This window comes from Ornithodoros turicata, chromosome 3, assembly GCF_037126465.1.
Source record: "Ornithodoros turicata isolate Travis chromosome 3, ASM3712646v1, whole genome shotgun sequence".
In the NCBI taxonomy this organism is placed as follows: domain Eukaryota; kingdom Metazoa; phylum Arthropoda; class Arachnida; order Ixodida; family Argasidae; genus Ornithodoros; species Ornithodoros turicata.
The window spans coordinates 100,556,900-100,572,349 of record NC_088203.1 but is presented as its reverse complement, the minus strand read 5'-3'; the positions used below and the strand labels follow the sequence as shown (position 1 = coordinate 100,572,349).

Genomic DNA, 15,450 nt, shown 5'->3' with positions numbered 1-15,450 from the left:
AGATAGCCTCAAACGAATAAGCAAAGAAGCCTCATATCTCTGATATAGGTCTCTCTGAGCAGCCGCTGTGTAATTTTTCTCACGTGCGCAAATAAGTCCAGTCCAACCTTTATTTAATGTCACGGTGAACGCTTAGTATCGTTAACAAGGACACGCCTCACAAATATCACTTGCTTCCAACGTACAAAAGGTAATTTCGAAACGACAACATCCAACAATGCTCACATCTATCACAGTTTGCACCTGTTGCCGTGAATGCGAAACCAGAAAATATCGTATATGTAACACAAAATCTGGTATAGAAAAAAAAAAAGAAAAAAAAAAGACTCGCACCTGGTGCGCCCTAACATAAGTGATAAGTGAGTTTATTTTTTGTTCGGTACCTGCCAACAGCCAGAGGCCTTCTAGGCAACATGGACAAATCTTGCTTCCAACATTCTCCGACGATGTGACAACTGTACTGCGAAACGACCAGTCTGTTTAAATGTTCATGACCGCTAACTAACATAAATACGCTGACACGCTTTTTTTTCATTTTTTTTTTTCAAGAACGCTCAAATGTTTACCATGGTGTTGGTGCAAGGTCTAAGTACGGCGTCATGCATAGGATACATGATAAAAAAATGTGCAGGGGAGGAAGGAGGGGGGAGATACACCGAGATATGTCCCAAGCAGCCCAATGTACTGAAAGTCGAGTGCAATAGGGGTGGACGGGTAGGTGAACGGCCTTGAACAGACTCGTGAATCAACAGAACATTGATAAGACGCATACCGTCCACCCCTATTGCACTCGACTTTCAGTACATTTTGCTGCTTGGGGTACATGTCACGCGTCTCATAGCATGGGAGTGTTGCTGATGCTGAAACTAGGGTAACGTTTGCTACGCGTACTTGCTACGGCGAATGCGAACCACGCATTGTGATTTTTCTTGCGATGCTTCCAGTAGGGCGAGGGAGAAACAATGTTTCAAGCTGCGTCCTTGTCGCATCACACAAGACAGTTTTCTTGCAGCCAGCCTTTCCACATTTGCATTTTTCCTCGTCTTGTCGAAAGAGAGGTTTAAAGTTTAAAGCGGTGTTCGATCACTTCGTTTTAATCGCGTTCACCGCACCACGTAACACAATAAGGACCGACACACATGCCTTCTACGCATGACTACACATGACATGACCTTTATGCGATGTTTAGCATCATCCCATCGTCACTCATGTAGTTGTTTCTGTATGCAACGTGCCTTGACACCTAATGCTCAATTTAACGAGCAATTCCCAACGGCTTACCAATCCTGAGAATCACCTTTACGATACCAGAGTGCCTTCCATCTTGAGTGTTGTGGAACCACTTCTACTATATACCAATTCTGCATGGCAGAGACCTCCCAACACATTTCGAACATGCAGAAATATAAAAACATATAGAAACAATACCCCGTTGCTTAACAACAAACCAAGGAACGTCCCTTTTGCGGGACTGACGCTTCCACACGCGCTCGTTTCCAAACCAAGACTGGCGTCTCATTCTTCTTGGTCTCGTTCCAGATCTGGTCCACTGCTTATTTTGTTTGTTCCGTACTTTTTCTTCATTCCGGGAAAGGAGGAATTCCACCCGCACACACACTCGGTGGTGTCGCTCGACACCCGATCACACGGCCATGGGTTCACCGCCCTCCAGTGTACGGTCTCCAGACATAAGCACTAACGGCTTTCCACAGGAAGAGGGCCATTTCATCGTCTAGACAATGCACATGATGTACAAAGACGGCTGCAGCCCTCGGCTGCCTTACTTCTGGCTAAACAGACCTTGTTCGAAAACTTACCCAAATACGGTGGAATCACGTACTTGTGACACGGCAGCACCTATATGTCATTCAGAAAGCGCACCAAGTGCCGGTTGCCGTTGCTCATCGGGCCAGTCCTCCAGCATATTCTTGAGAATGAGTAGTCTACGGTCCACTCCAGTCTTCAGAGAGAGCCGAATGGACCTTTTCCGAGTATAAGCATATGCGCATGCTCTGTCGCGGCTTCCATGTTTCGGGGTAGGTAATCAGTGCATGGTTGCGCAGACTTTCGAGACAGACACTTGGCGACGCTCTGGACTCGTAATCGGTACAATACGCTTTCACTCTTTCCGCATTCTTTTTGCAATCTTCTTTTGCTACATTCCCACGCGACGTGCCAGTCCGAAAAAGCGCCCCTCGTTCATTTTGGATTAAGTTACGACGTTTTGCATTCCGATGCCAGGAGCAACGCGTACATGGAAAGCGGCCATTCGGCGGTGCAGCGAGTCTTATCTTGTACAGGAATGTTGCTGGTTGAACGCTGAGCCTCAGACAATGAATTACTTCAACCGGCGGGTTCCATTGAACAGCGGAGTGAAAGCGTAAAGTCGAGGACGCGTGGGCGACAGTACCGCGACCAGTACAAAGCGACCGTACTGAGGCGTGGGGCGTGATGTTTCGAAAGAGCCTTTAGATGGAAGCGGCAGTCCAGAAAAAGGTTTCGAACCAGCTGTGTCGGCCTCGACCGCTTCAGCAAAAGACAGTTTCAGCTTGGGTTGCCGCGATTTTCAGCTTGGGCTGGCGGGGAGCATGGTGAGAAGAGGGTCCCAGGAACGAAGACGAGGGGGAGGGATATGTTTATTGAAAAAAAAAAGGGAGGAAAGGTTAGTCAAGCGTAGGCCGGCTTGCTATTCCTTTAAGATAAAAAGAAGAAAAGGAAAAGAAAAAACCACACAGACGCACACAGACACGCACGCACGCACGCACGCACGCGCGCGCGCGCGCGCGCGCGCACGCACACACACACACACACACACACACACGAGGGACCTTAGAGGCTGGTCGAGAGGCCGGGCACGGAGAAAGCTCAAGAGGGCAGTCGTAACTGCACCCTGGTTGTGCAGGACTTGGCCGAGCAGGGTGGCCAAAGAGACCTTATGGTAGTCATGTTGTCGCAAGTGGAGTTGGAGGATGAGTCTTTGAGAGAGATACCGGTTGTAGAATAATATGTAATGCTCAATGTCGGCTTCCACGCAACAAATTGTGTAATTGGGGGAGTCCGTCTAGCGCATTTTATACAGGAGTGAGGGGGTGCGTGCAACATTCATTCGAAAGCGATGGAGGAGTGACTCTTCAGCTCTATTGCACCAGCAGGCAATAGTAAAGTCCTGCAGGGGGTCAATGAGACGTACGAAATTATCATATGAGGTAGAGTCCGCTCGGAACTGCCAGGTACGGACACAGCGCCACCGAAGAAAGTGCAGGGAACAGGCAGAAGTCGTTAGGGGTAGAGAAGTAGCCGGGAGAGCTCTGGTAGATGTTGCGAGTCTCGCCATTGTGTCTGCTCGGGTGTTACCAAGAAGGTCTACGTGTCCCGTGATCCACTCGCGCGTCACAGAATGTCCAGTAGTCGCGAGTTGTGTGGAGCTTGCAGTGTGAGCGCGTGGAGAGCGCATATCGTTGTGGGGCGAAAAGAGAGCAGCAGATCATGTGAAGTCTTGCTGTCAGTCAGAAACAACAACAACACATAAATCGTGACTATGACGTGGGGTGATTCACCACTGGAGGGCAGTACACTACCCCACTACACGCGAAACATTAGATGTGAGATATGAGAATGAAGTTAAAGTTATGTGCAAGTAGCACAATTGAGCTCTCCTCCACTGGCTGTGCTGTGCTACGCCACAAAGAAGGAAGGCGAAGAAAAAAAAACGCATGAAGGAAACACCGACGGCCACTGAGGTATAGGGTAGGATTCTACAGCGTAAGGAGCAATCCGGTAGACAAGAGGAACTCCAAGAATATCAGAAGACATCTACGGTGTTGCATGTGGCTCCGACATGGGCCAAGAATTGCAGCCAGGTTGAATGTCTGTCGGCAAGCAGGTACACACACACGGACACAGCACTCAACTGGGCACAGCGTTGCCGCCTCTCCGTTTCGTAGAGCTCACATTCTGTTAGGACGTGCTCAATGTTCACTACGACGCCACATTTGGAGCATAGGCTGCTGTCACAGTGTTCGATCCAGTATTCTCGAATTGGGGAGTGAAGGCTACAATGAGACGTACTCTGTGCAGGAGGGACGTAAAACAGCGTGGTAAACGGTCTGGAACTCAGAAAGACAAAGTTGGATCCACCGTATACACGAGAGACCTGTCAGAGATGTGGGGTGTCCCGACTCCACTGCTAGCATGCTTGTAGCTGGATGAGCTCAATTAGATCTCCTGTCTCCTCTTGACAACACTATTGGTACAACCGCCCGATACTGTTGGGCAGCTGCCTGTCAGAAAAAAACACTGTGCAGCTGGCAGGCCAAGCAAGTGTTGTAGAGGACAGGAATTGCTGTAGAGAGAGAGAGAGAGAGGTGTAGACATGATGCCGAGGAGTTCTGCTTCCATAGAGGACATTGGGTAAGGGAGGGCAAAGGCTTGCTGAAAATCACTAGCAGGTATATAAAATGCTGTTCGCGAGCTGTCTGCCGTGACTGAGCCGTCAGTGTATACCTGGTGATGGTTCTGGTTCGTGGAGTGCAGAAAGTCGAGAGCGAGTTGGAGGGCTACATGTACGGGAGTGTCACGCTTGCGCTGAAGACCGTGGAATGAGGAACAGATATCAAGACGTGCAAAGGTCCACATTGCTGACGCATAAGAGGGAGCGGTTGAGAAGGAGGGAACATGATCCTTCAGGCGTGCGATGGCCTTGCAGAAAGCTGAGTCAGGGCAATCGTCATCAATATGGCGGAGATGGTGGTGAGGATGACGGGTGACATAGCGAGTACATACTCGAAGTATATCAGCATCCCGCAGAATGAGAACAGGCATTCGCTTCAGGAAGAGTGCAGTGAGTCTCCGAGTTTCTCACCTCTTTATTTTCTAGGGTTTCTTCTTTTTACAGCGTCAGCTGGAGGCTATAGAAGACACAGGCACGAAACCGCAAAAACTTAGACAACACGCAATAGGCGCCACGATGGAAGAAGCTGCGGTTCGCCTCGGTCACGTGGTCCGATGGTGCTGCTCTATGTAATATTTTTGTTATTCTCCTATCGCTTCGAACAATGGCGTCTGAAAACCTCGTCCTTGACCGCTCATACAGAAGCCACAGCACTTTGGACGACACGATAGAAGTCAAATTTCACGTTTCCATATTTTCGAAGTTAATAGTCATCCAAAAAGCATATGGCAGCGAACGATTGCGAGGTGACGTCGGTGAATAAACCCTATTATGGGAATAAATCTGAAATATGAATGAAGGCGTCTGGTGGAATGTAGCTGTCCTTATATCCAGATAGGTTGTGCGGAGAGTCATTAAGCCACAACTAAAATTGTATGGTAATTGCCACATTGTACGCAACGTAGCACGTTCGAAAAGTGGAGACGGCCTAAGGACTATCTGACTCTGTTTGTAATAATCTTATGTCGCACTTATTACTCCAGAACGCCGGGTTTACGGTTGTCGAGAAACAAATTGGTGCGATAGCTCCCGGCTTCAAATCCCGGACGAGCCCTTGTTTCTTATCAATAGTGACTTCATTTTGCTATGCGGTTTGCTATTATGACTATCACACACGAACTCCAATTTGTTTCTCGACAGGCATGTTTCTCTCTGCTGTAATTACGCCTCCGACACACGAACACCGGAACGTACAACAATTTTGTGGCTCGTTGGTCTAGGGGTATGATTCTCGCTTCGGGTGCGAGAGGTCCCGGGTTCAAATCCCGGACGAGCCCGCGTTTCCTATTGATAGTGACTTCATTTTGCTATGCGCTTGGCTACTATAATTATCACACACATCCCAATTTGTTTTTCGACAAGCATCTTTATCTCAACAAATAGCCGGGAGGCGTAATTACGTCTAGGTTGAAGATGGTGTCCGGACAAAGAAAAACGCATTTGTACTGAAAGTACGATCAAAATAGTGTGTGTCTGAAATACAAGACAGAATACACACGTCATAAATTGAATTTAATCGAATGTTGCAGCCGACTGCGCGTTCCCGACTGAATTCAGGCAAATGTGTGCCGCCGACGTCACTGGGGTCTGTTCTCATGGAATGTTGTCCGTCCAAAATGCGGTCTTCCAACTCGCGATCTGCTGCCGAACAGCAGCTAGAAGCATGTGCTTTCATGCTTTCGTTGGTATCGAATTGCAACCAGCCTGACGACGACTCCAGCTGAGCGATTGGGAATCTCGCAGGCAACGCTAATTACGTCATCGGAAGAGGTTAAGCAGGGAAGGAAACCTGGAAGTTGGCACTTGGTCTCGAATTCGATGTCTTTCATGTTTCATGAAAAAAACGCGAACGAAACGCGAATCTCTTTTTGTGTGTGTTTTCTTCTTGGAAGGCATCTCCAAGTGGACATCCCATTACCTTTACAGTTCCGGATTCCTCGAGGACACCACCTTTAAGCACTCGATCGATAGTTTCGATACTGATCATGCTTAGGGTGTACTTCCCTTCTAGCAGGTGGTCTTCCCTTTGTTCATGTTTGTTTTAGTATAGCAGGGATATAATGTAGTTTGAACACCATGGCGCGTCAGATGGTCAGTACACATAACCAATGCAATAAGCTTTGCCCCGTGCGTTTCGCTGCACAGTTTGAAAGGACACAAGATTGATAGCGTGCATTGCTTTGAGGCCAGATTCTGACTCAAAATCTGGCCTCAAAGCAATGCAAGGTTCGACGACATCCTCACTTGCGCCGGTCGTCTACAGTGTTATCGCAGCATACAACTCTGCCGAAACAAAGGGTCACAACATCATCATCCAGTGGATACCAGGGCACTGCGGCACCAGTGGAAATGAGAAGGCGTACCAGGCTGTTCGAATTGCTCACCATAAAAGAACCACTCATAATATCTACTTCACGCAGTCCGATGCAAAGTACTTGCTGGCTTCCTTACCTAATCGCCTCTCTAAAACCATGTGGACAGGCGACGTCATGAATCACTCGTTCATTGCGCGAATCGACCCCAACTGCACCTGCTGCCTCCTATCGTAGGGTCCGTCATCCATCGCCTGCGACTCGACGTCCCGTTCGCAGCAGCATTCCTTCATAAGATAGGTGTCGTTGGATCGCCGTACTGTTCAACTTGCGGAACTGTGGAGAATACGGAGCACGTGCTGGTCACCTGCCGACGCTTCGACTTTAGTCGGCGAGCACTGACGAACGCCCTCCCGAAACTTGACAACCGACCTTTTAGTGTTGGGAAGGTACTGCGGAGCTGGCCAAGGCAGCACCAGCAACCTGCGCTGTGTGCACTGACGATACCTCAAGGACATACGTGCTGAAATAATCTTTTAACTCATTCAGTGCTTTCACACGTCAAAAGTCATGAAACAGCTGGTCGCACCAGTGCGACCTACGTTTCCATTTCTTTCTTTCTATTTCTATTTCTGATAGCGTGCATACACAGTTGCGATATAGGTAATTTGAAATATTTATTTCTTCGGCACGCACCAGGGCCGGAGGCCGCGGCCAGAAGACTGGCAGACACAACCGGTACCACAGCCTCCAATCGGGCACTGTAAGAAAGAAACAGCGTCTTGTATAACATCCATAGGGTATATGAACCAAGACATTACGATAATCAAAGTGTACAGTATAAAAAGCTTCTCGCCCATAGAAACGGGTGAAGCTAACACTAATATGATACTCAACCTCTCCTTCATGTAGGAGCCCAGAAAGCCACGCATAAGATTTTCTGTATCTGGCGAATTACGAAAGGACGTGACTTGACGTGACAACTAACACAAAAAAAAATTATCTGTACGCAGTATCTTTCTTGGAATAAAACGCCCCCGAACATCGATGCGTGCGTTCCCGCTCTACTCACTCTCCAGGCCGAAATGAGGAGGAGGATTGTGATGTCATCGTGGTGACAAGAGAGACCGCACTCCAATCGGGGTCGGCCCTTTTCGCACTTTTTCCTGTTTCGTTTCTGCTCCCAGTTCCCTCTATGTGTAGCAGACAACGCTTCCCCAAACAAGCAAACCAGTTAGCGGGTTGCACCGCGATGACGTCAAAGCAACTCTGGCGGCTAGTTACGGGCATTGCCAGCGCTGCGCGCAGTCGCGATTTTTCAAAATCGAATTCCGCGATATGCATGCATCTGTCGAGTGAACCACTTCGCATTGTGTGTTTTAGCAGTCAGACTTACAGCTTTGTTTGAAAAAATAGTCGTGACTTAAGCGCTTTCTGTGCTCCTTTAATCTACCAACGAGATAAGGTGAGTGGACGCAGAGCAGCCTCCGATTACGATGACTGACGGCTCGATGGGAACAGAGGTTCCGTAAGCGTCCGAAGTAAAAGTTAAAAGTTCTAATTAGTGAGCGTATGCAAATGAGCTGCTCACTACTCAGTTCATGGCCGATGTCCCAAGGATTTTTACCAAAACGAAATTTCTTCGATAGCGCCACCTGTTCACGAATTATTCAGCCGGGGGATTTTCGTGAAACACCCGGTATATATACACCCGTCGACGAACCCTACAAGAACAACGAAAGCGTGCTGAAGAGAGAAATGAAAACAACAGAAGGAATGGGAGCGTTGTAGATAACAGTCGGCGGTGTAGGACACACGGCGAAGGATGCACACGAAAAAGGTGTGTGTAGGAAGCAGTACGCTACTTGTCGAATATGCAACTGTGTTCGCTCATGGACGTTCTACCGATATGAAATGCAGCTGTCCGCTTTTATTGCGCAAAATATACATCAACGAAAGACAAAGAAAAGACGATATGCAGTGAACCTTACCGTTTGATAGCATGACCCGCTCCTTTCTTCCAACATATGCTCCTCGACTGCGGCTCCCTGGGTGCCACCCCTGTTGGGATAACGTAAGATCTCCAAAAGTGCACCCTTTCGCTGGGAAGAACGTATCATTCCAGTATACATAGGGGCTACGCTTAAGGCAAGATGAATACGCATGCCACACGGGCTGGAAAGATATCATCAAATGCTCGACGACATGCACTAATGACATTAAATGCGTTGAGCGCGTAAGTTTTCATGCCATTTGTGCAGTGCCACGCGGATTGTTTCAATGGCATTTGCCATATGATGCTCAATCCGTTCTCCAGAACTCATTTGCTCATGAAGTGCATACTCAGGGTTCTATTGTTTGCGTAGAGTAACAATATTAGCGGTATTTTTAAACTTAATATACGCAAATATCATCCCACCAAAGAACCATTCAAGTTGTGAGGAATTTTCACTGTCTAAAGGAGCACGACGACGGCAGAAGTTGGGGTAATTGTTTTATGATTTGGGGCAACCTATGTTGAAATCACCATGTTTCTCAAAAACGCAACTCATTAGAAGGCATCAAAATTACCTTAATAATATCACGTGTCAACATACTAATTGAATTTTCAATCTGTAAAGTATGGGAATGTGAAGAAAACAGCCAGCGTCCAGAATAGTAATGATATGCAGGAAATCCAACAGCGAGGCCTTAAAACGCATCAAAATCAACATTTCAAGATACGAAGTGGACCTCTAAATTACGTTCAGTTTTTGAACGTACTATCGCACATGTACTAGATAGACGTTAGGCCAAAAACATCAACTATATTACCAAACTTGAGCATACTACCAAATGTCAAACATTGCGGTTGACCGCGGAGGTAGGCGAAAGGCCGATAATCTTTCAACGTGACTGCGGGTGTAGGCACCCTATGACCTAAAAAATGAAGTGTTTTCCCCGCCTTGAATTTCCTAACACTCAACGAAGTTTGCCAGATAATGAGCAAATAGTCATAGATACAGGCGAGCTGGTGGATGAACTCCATACTGAAGAAGCCTGACCAATGGGCAAACACGAAGCAGAAGCATTGTGTTGTGTCCTCTCTGCCTCTGACCTTAGCTCGGGCTTCTACGGAGTTTGTCCGTCGAATTTGCTCCGGGCTAGTATCCAAAAACTAATTTTTGATATTCTTCGGCCTTAAACCTCTACAGCTCGCAGCAGATTTGTTGTACGGAATCACCAAGACATAAACGTCCGTAATATTTGGGCAGACAAATCTGTCCTCATGAAATAAGGCATACATATATAATCCATCCTTTCATTCCTCGCATGTCTATCCGGCAAAGTAACCTTTATAACTTCTATGGAAAATAACTGCTTACCCGAGCATGTGTACCACGGTTACCAGTGCTATCAGCGTGCCAACCAAAAGCAGCTTCATATTGGAGAGGGCTTTGTCAACGCTGCGAGCGTGTACATCGAACGTAGAGGTCTACCTGAATTCCCCATATATATATACCATTCTTATAAACGCTATGGTGCCCGCTTCGTGATTAAAAAATGTGCGGATCAAGACATTTAATTTAACATGATCGCATCCCCGGTATTGTGTCATGCTTTACGAACGTCATCTTTACAATACCAGACGTTGAACAGTCTCGGCTTTTCCGTAGTTTAATACTCGAACAATGTTGCATCCATCATTGTTTGTATTGCCTGCAAATTAGTGCGAATGACAGGAATACCGTTTGCACAACGCGAAATATTCCAGGTGAAAAGTTCGCGCACCTGGTATTATATGGAATCGCCCAATGATAATTCTGAAAGTTCTATTTCGAAATTGCGACATTTCAACGACGGAATACAGGCCTCGCGAAATGGCACGTCGGTTCAACGCTTCATGGTGAACCAATGAGAGTAGAGATAGGGTGCAGGTAAACTGGTACTTCATCATGGAAGCAAACCGAGGGGCTCGCGATCCGTGTGTGTGTTCATCGTTGGTGTTCGTGTTGATGTTGAAAATACTAGGGAGAGGTTGAATTCGTCACACGACAACGACATTCATCGTTTTCGCCCGTGCCTCACAGCTCTCCTCCACGATCAGAGCGCACCGATCATGCCCATCGGCGGATTAGAGCGCACCGATCATGATCGGTGCGCTCTAATCCGCCGATGGGCACGAGCATGTTGCAACATGCTCGGTAAGTTGCAACATGCTCGGGCCCATCGGTGGATCGTCCTATCGGTTTTCCTTGACATCAAGCGCGCATATGATACCGTCTCGCACATTTGTGTGCTGCACGGCTTGCGCTCGTTTGGGATATGCAGTCGGCTCTTCATCTGGCTCCAAGACTTCATTACGGACCGAACTGTCGCTGTCCGTACGTCCCAAGGCCAAAGCCCCCAGCATCCTGTTCATCAAGGAGTCCCCCAAGGAAGTATTCTGAGTCCGACACTCTTTAATGTGGTGATGGCCGGCCTACAATCAGTAATTCCTCGCAAAGTGTCGTTTTCCGTGTATGCAGATGACGTCGCCCTTTGGACGGTAGAAAAATCACGCCCCGCCATACAGCGCCGCCTGCAGCTCGCTTCAAATAATGTACATACGTGCCTCACGCATCTTGGGATGGACCTTTCACCCGAAAAGTGCGTCGAGCTCCCTTTCACGGGGCAAAGCTATGACCAATTTCCCTCTTTGGGTTGGTGCCAAGAAGCTTGAGCCGGTACGCTTCCACCGCTTCATTGGCGTGGTAATCGACTCGGACTTGCGCTGGGCTCGCCACATTAAACACCTTGAAGTGCAGCGATGGCTCCCTGCAATTCAACATCTTTCTGGCTCAGGATGGAGCTATGATTAGCGTTCCCTGCTCGCAGTTCACGCGGCGTTGGTGAGGGCCACAGTGCTTTACAGCCTTCCTCTCCTGCACAGGATATCAACAACATCATTAAATACCCTTGGGTCCCTGTTTGCTCGAAGCCTTCGTCGCTGCCTCGGAGTTCCAAGAATGGCTGAAACACGGCTGAAGCTGGTGAACTCCCGGTCATGCCCAAGATTCGCGGACAAAAACATAAAGCGTGCTTCGCCTGCATTAGACCCATAGACGCAATGCATAAGAAACTTATAATTTCATTTTGACGGAGAACGCCGACACTTTTCACTGGCTCGCCACTGAATCCTCTGAGATATGTACACAAGGTATTATACGAAAAGGAATTATCCGTACATATATAAAGGCTTTTGTTCCCCGGCGTTGGAAATCTTACACATTGTGCTCAATGGGACAGAAGTCGAATTCGCGCTCCATTGTGATTTCACAGTCTTATGCATCAAAATGTATCCGCTTTAGGTAATTTTCCCCTGCAGTTTCACGATTAGGGGGACCATGTTTGGAACCTAAAGTGAATGTCATGGTTTTGTAGCGAGTCAATTTTGTTCCCGAGGGCATCAAAGTGCGACTAAAATGTGAGACATCACACTTAAAGAGGGCTTAGCCTATCGACACTCCCGCATGTAGGAAAGCAGACTATACCTTTGAGCACGTGTAAATGGGAGGAGGAATGAAACACGAAAGGGAGGGGAATTATCAGAGTTCAGCACGCATTTTCCTCTGATAACCGGCACCGCAAGACGGGTTTGATAAAAACATCTACGAAATGAAAGGAGTGCTTTCACGGCCAAAGAGTCTGGAGAACATTTCTGGTGACTTCTGCTTTAACGACAGAAAAGACAAGGCTGCAGATACTGCGTTCCTCTGAGGTTCGCATTTTGGGAGATCGAACTGTTCTTCTTAGTATCAGTTTTTAAACTCTTTCTGACATTGTACTTCAAAAAGATGTACAAATATTCTTATGACTGTATTGTACAGGTATTGCATTGTGATCTTCCCGCCGATGATTTCCTTTTCGTCTTTACCTTATCTGTGACCGTCATTTTTTTTGTATGTATACAATTCATGCTTACTTTTATGCTTCACACTCTTTCTTAATTTTTCCTCGCCGCACCACGGGGAAGCTTGGTTGCCACCAGTATGAAATTTGATGCGTACCTTAATGGCTGTCAGCTGGTATATATTGTCTAACGACGTTATATACCTCTATTTAGAAGAAGCGAAGGCAAGGCAATTTTTCTTTGTCTTTTCTTCATGCATACACTTGCCTCGGCGACAACATGCTTAAACTGTGCATGGCCGAGCCGTTGCGCCTGCGCTGTGTGGGAGCGTCATTCACGAACAAAATGTGTATGTCATCTAAGTAAAGCATATGCCCCTATGTTCAACTCACTTAAATGCGTCGAATACAACTGACACCTAGTGCATATAATCGTGTTGTGTCAATGTTTTCTTGGCATCAAGCCGATCATGGAGATGATTTACAATTTTCCTTTTTTTGCGTATTGCTCGACGATTATTCTTACAGTGACATACCTGTTTGTTCATTATATTTTCACACGACTAGCGAGCCATATACCGAGACGGAAAGAAGATGATGATGAACGAGCATGGGAACGAACATTGGAACGGAACGAGCATGTATGAGAGCACGAGAATGCGAGCTATCGGAACAAATGAAACAGTCCTATTGGTCGGAGAAAATGCAGCCTTGCTGCCTGCCTGCTCTTCGCTCAGGGTGGTGACATCACAACACGTGGGCGCTCGCAACGTGCACAATAACCACAAAGAAGCAGCTCTGTAGTTACTGAAGCCCTACCGAGAAAGAGACTCAAAGACCAGGAGCCAGGTTAGGTCGGTTTAATCTGCGCGGCACAGAACTGAACTGCCGATATGCATGCGAGCTGTGCACGAGAAACAGATGGGCCGATTCGTCGTCGTCGAAGGCTACCGGCACGCAATGAGTGGCGCTACAGTTGCCCCCCTCCCAGAAGACCGGAAGTGTCTAGCCCAGATCACATGACGGGTCGATGGGGGTGGCTGAGGCGCTGCGGGGTTGTAGCTGGAAGCGGCAGTAGTTGCATCTGGCGGTGGATTGTCTTGGAGGTAGGCGGGCTTGAGACTATCGATCCCGACTGTTTGCTCTTTACCGTTGACGAGGATACGGAAAGTCTTATCACCGTGGGCGATGACGCGGTAGGGGCCGGTGTAGGGGCTTCCAAGGATCGGTGCACGGGGGCCGAACGTAGAAAAACGTGGGTGGCGGAGGCGAGGTCTCGGGGTACATAGAATGGGCGTCCGACAGATTTTCGTACCGGGAGAGGCCCAAGTTGGGAGAGGGTGGACTGGGGTCGGGCGAGGAAGTCCAGGGGAGACTCCACGTGGTCTCGAGGGGGAAGAAGCAGCTGCCTCGGAATTCGGAGGCTCGATTCGTAGACCATGTCCGCGGGGGAGCAGTGTGAGTCCGCCATGACGGCACAGCGAATACCGAGGAGTATCAAGGGGAGGTGATTATGCCAGTGGGTGCGATGCTCATATGCCATTGTGGCGTGTACCTCGGGAGACAAGCAAGGACAACTAGACTGACTGTCGTTGCCAGAAGGAATGCGAAAGCGCACTGGCACGCAGAAGCGGCCCCGTGAGCTCGCGTCCCATTTATTGCGCTCGTTGTCGATGGGCGATGGGCGATGCTGATAGGCGGCTGCTACAGGGCTCCCCCTCCCCGAAGACGGGTTGAAGGAGAATAAGACACAGAGAGGGGAGTAGCCCAGGTAACGGTGCGGCGAGGCCTGACGCGAGGTGGGTGAGGGACGAAGACAGAGGACTCTGTGGCAGGTGCGGCAGGGGTGTCGACCTCCAGGTATGCCGGTTTTACCCTGTCGAGGGAGACCACCTGAGGCCGGGCTTGAATGTCCAGAGCCATGGTCTTGTCGGTGCGAGACAGGACACGGAAGGGACCGTCGTAATGGGGTGAAAGGGGCTTGCGGGGGGCGTCATGCCGAAGAAAGACGTGTGTGCATGTCTTGAGATCGGGGTGGACGAAGATGACCGGGGAATTGGGGGTCCTGGTGGCGGTCGGCGAAAGGCGTCGGAAGAAGCGACGAAGTAACTCGACGTATTCAGACTGCCGAGTTTCGGCTTGGGAGTCGAGCCAGAAATCGCCGGGGAGGTGCAGTGTCGTTCCAAAGACGAGCTCTGCAGCGGAGCAGGACAGGTCTTGCTTGAGGGCAGAACGAATGCCCAACAGCACAATCGGCAGATGATCTACCCAGGTGACTTGGGCCTCGCGAGCAATAAGCGATGCCTTGAGCTGGCGATGGAAGCGCTCTACAGCACCGTTAGCGGCGGGATGATAGGCAGTCGTTCTGATGTGGTGAACTCCCAGCAGGGTCATGAGAGCCTTGAAGAGGGCGCTTTGGAATTGCCTGCCCTGGTCGGTCGTAATTCGAGTGGGGCATCCGTAGCGGGCGATCCAGGTAGAGACGATCGCACGAGCTACGGTGTCGGCGGTCATGTCTGGGATGGGCAGAGCTTCGGGCCACCGGGTATACCTGTCGACCATGGTAAGAAGGTACCGATAGTCGCGGGAGGGTGGTAGGGGGCCGACGATGTCGACATGGAGATGACGGAAGCGGCCGTCGGGCAGGGGAAATTGGCCGACGGGCGACTTGGTGTGACGGGTTATTTTGGCCCTCTGGCAGGCCATGCAGGATCGTGCCCAGCGTCTCACGTCGGCGTTTATGCCCGGCCAGACGAAACGGGAACACAACAGACGCTGGGTGGCCCGGATGCCGGGATGAGCAATGCTGTGGACGCT

The 15,450-nt window shown here is 49.0% G+C and overlaps 1 long non-coding RNA gene and 1 other non-coding gene across 2 annotated transcripts; one reads left to right on the top strand and one right to left on the bottom strand.

Moving 5' to 3' along the window:
- The first annotated feature begins 5,655 nt into the window (after positions 1–5,655).
- Trnap-cgg (transfer RNA proline (anticodon CGG)) lies at positions 5,656–5,727 on the top strand. The gene has a single exon. It is a non-coding gene; the product is annotated as a tRNA-Pro (tRNA).
- A 1,584-nt stretch (positions 5,728–7,311) lies between these two features.
- LOC135387551 (uncharacterized) lies at positions 7,312–10,235 on the bottom strand. Its single transcript, XR_010421188.1, has 3 exons — positions 10,128–10,235; positions 8,754–8,823; positions 7,312–7,523 (listed from the first exon to the last, which is right to left on the bottom strand). It is a non-coding gene; the product is annotated as an uncharacterized LOC135387551 (long non-coding RNA).
- Positions 10,236–15,450: the final 5,215 nt, after the last annotated feature.